Consider the following 6,000-nt stretch of genomic DNA (forward strand, 5'->3'; position numbering starts at 1 on the left):
TCAGTGCTACCAATTGGCTGGCCAGATGTAAAACATAAGGGCAGTCCCAGCAGAGTAACACCCAATTTCTCAATGCACACTTTGAAAGCCAGAAGGTCCTGGACAGACATTATGCAGAAACTAAGAAACACAAAGAAATGCCAAGTAGACTACTATACCCAGCAAAATCAAGACACTATAGATTAGAAAACACGACTTTCCATTATAAAAAAAAAAAAACAAACGTATTTAAACAACACTTATCCACAAATCCAGCCCAGAGAAAAACTAGAAGGAAAACACCAAGCCAAGGACATTGCCAGTGCCTACTAAAGCAATCCATTAGTGGTCCAATAGAATTGCCAGGCCTCCTACATGACATCCACAGGCAGAGGGCTAGGATCGGTCCAGTGCGGCTTCCCCAGCATTAGAACTGGGTTCCCAGTGCTCTCAATTACTTGCTCGAGGCAGCTCTTTCTGTAGGATATCCTGGCCAGGTCTAGCTTGCTTTACTCGGGCCACCTGCCCCCATCACCTGCAACAACTGTATTCCAGGAGGATGGCTCAGAGCTTAGCTGGGCCTGTCTGCTTATCCTTCCATCAGCTACTGGGTGAAGGCTCTGCGATGGCAATTGTGGGAAGCCATCGGTCTCACGAGGACAAAAGGCCATCAATGGGGCCTCTCCACTAATGCCAAGACACTAAGTCGTGGCCATTTTTGTGCACCTCTGAACTTCTCCCTAGTGCCATTCTTCTCTTAAAGCCTTATCTGGCTCCCTCTGTTAAGGTATCTCCTTCCCTGCTCTGCTCTGCTCTGCTCTGTTCCTCCCCTCATTCAGGCTGTCTCATCCATGTCCTTCGCCTGACCCTCCTCTCCCCTGTTTCATTTTCTCCTCTCCCCCAGGCTTCCAATGAGCTCAGAGGTTCATGTCCACTCTCCCTTTTTCAGGTGTCCACATATGTGTGTCTCTCTTCATGTCCTCCTTGTTTCCTCGTTTCTCCTGAGGTAAGGATCAGAGGCTAGTGGGTGGCCCTTTCCTCTGTGCCTAACATCCATCTATGAGTGAGTACTTCGAAGGCTTGTCTCTCTGTGGCTGCTGCTTTGCCTCAGTCGGGACAGGTTTCTTGCAGTGCCCTCCGTTTGCCTTGGTAATTCCAGCTTCCACTGTTTTGTCCTGCTGAGTAACCCAACTCCTTTGTGTAGAGATACCACATTTTCAACATGCATTCGTGGGCTGAGGGGCATCTGTCTAGATGGCTTCCATGTCTGGCTATTTCAAACAAAGCTGCTAGGAACACAGGTGAACGTATGTGCTTCCCGTCCGGATGTGCATCCTTGGGGTATTTGCCAGGCAGTGTAATTGCCGGATCTTGAGGTAGACTGATTCCTGTTTTCCTGACAACAATTGGCCGCATCATTTTGAGCTCCCACCAACGATGGAGGGGTGTTCCTCTTTCTCCACACCCTCTGCAGCACTGGCTGTCAATTTTGTTTTTGTTTTTTATTTTAACCTTTCTGATAGGATCACCAAGGTATCTCAGAGTTGTTTGATGGGCATTTCCCTGAAGGCTAAGGAGGTTGATCACTTTCTCAAATGTCTTTTGCCTTTTGGGACTCTATATTGAGAATTCTCCAGTTATTTCTGTTCCCTTCCTTTCAATTGGATCATTTGGTGTTTTGGTGACAAGCATCTTGTGTTCTTCGTGTATTTTGGAGATCAGCGCTCTGTCACATGCGGGGTTGGTGAAGATCAACTTTGACTTTATGTTTGTCAGGATCTGATGGCCCAACCTGTGGCTTCCTTTAACTTCCTCGTAAGGAGCTCACTGGTGCAACGGTAACTAGTGGCTGAAAACGCTCATCCGGCTCCTGACGATAATGTTCATAAGGACTGTGTCTACATCCCGGTGGAGACCTCCGTAGTCTGGTGAGTAGAGCGTGGTCAAGCCACCAGGCATATGTATGGGTCACGGTTGCCAAAAAAAAACCTAAGCCCAGCTTCCGTGCTGGTGGCACTTTCTCTAATGCTAGTAGGCTTTCTAGGGTGTTAACAAGGCCCGAGAGTTCTTGCTCAGAGGGAAGGGAAGGGAAGGCCGGGCGATCTTGTATACTGTGGCATCAGCTGGGCCAATATTTATTCCTTTGTCACTCTTGTGACCATAGAGAAAAATACTTAGTTAATGATTTTTTTGTTGTTGTTGTGGTTGTTGTTGTTGTTGAGACACAAGAAAGATGGCACGTGAGGAAGGGGGCATACTGTAGTAAAACTCTCATCGCCAGAAGCTTACGATGCAAGTGGTGAGATGGGTAAACATACAGAAGGCGCCTGCACATTCGTGTTTCCCGAACAAACGGGGACCTCAATACAAGGTGTTTCAAAAAATGCAGTGACAGATAGTTTGGGAAAGTTTGAAACAAGATGACTAGCCTGCCCCCAATCAAACAGGAAGAAAAAAAAATGTTTCTCAAGGCCTGCAAGCTAAGGCATGTGCTCAGAAAACATAGACATATGAAAAGGAAAGTTTCTGGGAACTGCCCATGCTCTCAGGTATGGTGGAATATTGCTAGTGAGTGAGCCGCACGCCATTATGAATCCCACGGGACACTATCATGTTGAAGAAGGAGTAGAGCATAAAAGTGAATGACAAGGGAGGAGCCTGGATTAATTCAAGTAGTATTAGTTGTTAGCCTGCCTCGTTTTGAAGAAGGTGAGGTTTGATATTACTGTTACTTTGCTTGGCTTGCAAAGAAGTTGACTCCTCGCGCAGTAACTATGGTGCAAACTGTCATGAGAACATTGGCGGGGAGGCCATAGCGAGCATACTCCAAGGAGCTGATGTAATCAATGTGTGGCAGTCGCGATGACTAGTGAGGGGTTCGGCGTGCATGCCTACATATGAGGTTTGGTGAACGGGGCTGTTAGACCTGGGGGTGTAGCTCAGCGGGAGAGCACATATTTAGCATATATGAGGTCCCGGGTTCGAGCTCCGGCATCTCCAAGGGTAACACTTTTAAACCTTGACTTTTCTTCTCTCCTTTCTGTAGTAATGACTTTTACCTAGAAGCAAACTGAGTTTACATATCAGTCCCACCAGCGAGCCCTCCTCCATCCCATCCTGCCAGGCCTCCCACCGACCCGAACCAACCCAGACCCACCCACTCCCCAAGGATAGTAGCCCTTCCGTGGGAGATGATCATCAACGTCTGTCTTACCACTTGGGAGAGGGCCTAGGCCCTCCTCCGCCTCCCTGGGCTCAAAGGGTATCTGCCCAGAGGGAAGGGGCTCCCAAAGTCCATTCCTGCCCTCGCGGGAAATGCCGCTCCCTCCCTTAGAGGTCCCATAGAATGGCCAGGCCTCCTACATGACATCCACAGGCTGAGGGCTTGGCTCGGTCCAGTGCTGCTTTCCCGGCCTTACAACTGGGTTCCTCCCCGTGCTCTGACTTACTTGCTCGAGGCAGCTCTTTCTGTAGGATATCCTGGCCAGGTCTTGCTTGCTTTCCTCGGGCCACCTGCCCCCATCACCTGCAACAACTCTATTCCAGGAGCCAAGCTCTGGCTCAGAGCTTAGCTGGGCCTGTCTGCTTCTCCTTCCATCAGCTACTGGGTGAAGGCTCTGCGATGGCAATTGTGGGAAGCCATCGGTCTCACGAGGACAGAAGGCCATCAATGCGGCCTCTCCACTAATGCCCAGATATTAAGTCGTGGCCATCTTTGTGCATCTCTGAACTTCTCCCTAGTGCCATTCTTCTCTTAAAACCTTAGCTGGCTCCCTCTGTTAAGGTATCTCCTTCCCTGCTCTGCTCTGCTCTGCTCTGCTCTGCTCTGCTCTGCTCTGCTGTGCTCTGCTGTGCTCTGCTCTGCTCTGCTCTGCTCTGCTCTGCTCTGCTCTGCTCTGCTCTGCTCTGCTCTGCTCTGTCCATCCCCTCATTCAGGCTGTCTCATCCATGTCCTTCGCCTGACCCTCCTCTCGCTGTTTCATTTTCTCTTCTCCCCCAGGCTTCCAATGAGCTCAGAGGTTCATGTCCACTCTCCCTTTTTCAGGTGTCCACATATGTGTGTCTCTCTTCATGTCCTCCTTGTTTCCTCGTTTCTCCTGAGGTAAGGATCAGAGGCTAGTGGGTGGCCCTTTCCTCTGTGCCTAACATCCATCTATGAGTGAGTACTTCGAAGGCTTGTCTCTCTGTGGCTGCTGCTTTGCCTCAGTCGGGACAGGTTTCTTGCAGTGCCCTCCGTTTGCCTTGGTAATTCCAGCTTCCACTGTTTTGTCCTGCTGAGTAACCCAACTCCTTTGTGTAGAGATACCACATTTTCAACATGCATTCGTGGGCTGAGGGGCATCTGTCTAGATGGCTTCCATGTCTGGCTATTTCAAACAAAGCTGCTAGGAACACAGGTGAACGTATGTGCTTCCCGTCCGGATGTGCATCCTTGGGGTATTTGCCAGGCAGTGTAATTGCCGGATCTTGAGGTAGACTGATTCCTGTTTTCCTGACAACAATTGGCCGCATCATTTTGAGCTCCCACCAACGATGGAGGGGTGTTCCTCTTTCTCCACACCCTCTGCAGCACTGGCTGTCAATTTTGTTTTTGTTTTTTATTTTAACCTTTCTGATAGGATCACCAAGGTATCTCAGAGTTGTTTGATGGGCATTTCCCTGAAGGCTAAGGAGGTTGATCACTTTCTCAAATGTCTTTTGCCTTTTGGGACTCTATATTGAGAATTCTCCAGTTATTTCTGTTCCCTACCTTTCATTTGGATCGTTTGGTGTTTTGGTGACAAGCATCTGGTGTTCTTCGTGTATTTTGGAGATCAGCGCTCTGTCATATGCGGGGTTGGTAAAGATCAACTTTGACTTTATGTTTCTCAGGATCTGACGGCCCAACCTGTGGCTTCCTTTAACTTCCTCGTATGGAGCTCACTGGTGCAAAGCTAACTAGTGGCTGAAAACGCTCATCCGGCTCCTGATGATAATGTTCATCAAGGACTGTGACTACATCCCGGTGGAGACCTCTGTAGTCTGGTGAGTAGAGCATGGTCAAGCCACCAGGCATATGTATGGCTCACGGTTGCCACAAGAAACCTAAGGCCCGCTTCCGTGCTGGTGGCACTTTCTCTAATGCTAGTAGGCTTTCTAGGGTGTTAACAAGGCCCAAGAGTTCTTGCTCAGAGGGAAGGGAAGGGAAGGCCGGGCGATCTTGTATACTGTGGCATCAGCTGGGCCAATATTTATTCCTTTGTCACTCTTGTGACCATAGAGAAAAATACTTAGTTAATGATTTTAATGTTGTTGTTGTTGTTGTTGTTGTTGAGACACAAGAAAGAAGGCACGTGAAGAAGGGGGCATACTGTAGTAAAACTCTCATCGTCAGAAGCTTACGATGCAAGTGGTGAGATGGGTAAACATACAGAAGGCGCCTGCACATTCGTGTTTCCCGAACAAACGGGGACCTCAATACAAGGTGTTTCAATAAATGCATTGACAGATAGTTTGGGAAAGTTTGAAACAAGATGACTCGCCTTCCCCAAATCAAACAGGAAGAAAAAAAAATGTTTCTCAAGGCCTGCAAGCTAAGGCATGTGCTCAGAAATCATAGACATATGAAAAGGAAAGTTTCTGGGAACTGCCCATGCTCTCAGGTATGGTGGAATATCGCTAGTGAGTGAGCCGCACGCCATTATGAATCCCACGGGACACTATCATGTTGAAGTAGGAGTAGAGCATAAAAGTGAATGACAAGGGAGGAGCCTGGATTAATTCAAGTAGTATTAGTTGTTAGCCTGCCTCGTTTTGAAGAAGGTGAGGTTTGATATTACTGTTACTTTGCTTGGCTTGCAAAGAAGTTGACTCCTCGCGCAGTAACTGTGGTGCAAACTGTCATGAGAACATTGGCGGGGAGGCCATAGCGAGCATACTCCAAGGAGCTGATGTAATCAATGTGTGGCAGCCGCGATGACTAGTGAGGGGTATGGCGAGCATGCCTACATATGAGGTTTGGTGAACGGGGTTGTTAGACCT

The 6,000-nt window shown here is 48.5% G+C and overlaps 1 non-coding gene across 1 annotated transcript; it reads left to right on the plus strand.

Annotated features, from left to right (window-relative positions):
• The first annotated feature begins 2,907 nt into the window (after nt 1–2,907).
• Trnaa-agc (transfer RNA alanine (anticodon AGC)) lies at nt 2,908–2,979 on the plus strand. The gene has a single exon. It is a non-coding gene; the product is annotated as a tRNA-Ala (tRNA).
• The last annotated feature ends 3,021 nt before the right edge of the window (nt 2,980–6,000 follow it).

Source organism: Phodopus roborovskii, unplaced genomic scaffold (genome assembly GCF_943737965.1).
Source record: "Phodopus roborovskii unplaced genomic scaffold, PHOROB, whole genome shotgun sequence".
NCBI classification, from domain to species: domain Eukaryota; kingdom Metazoa; phylum Chordata; class Mammalia; order Rodentia; family Cricetidae; genus Phodopus; species Phodopus roborovskii.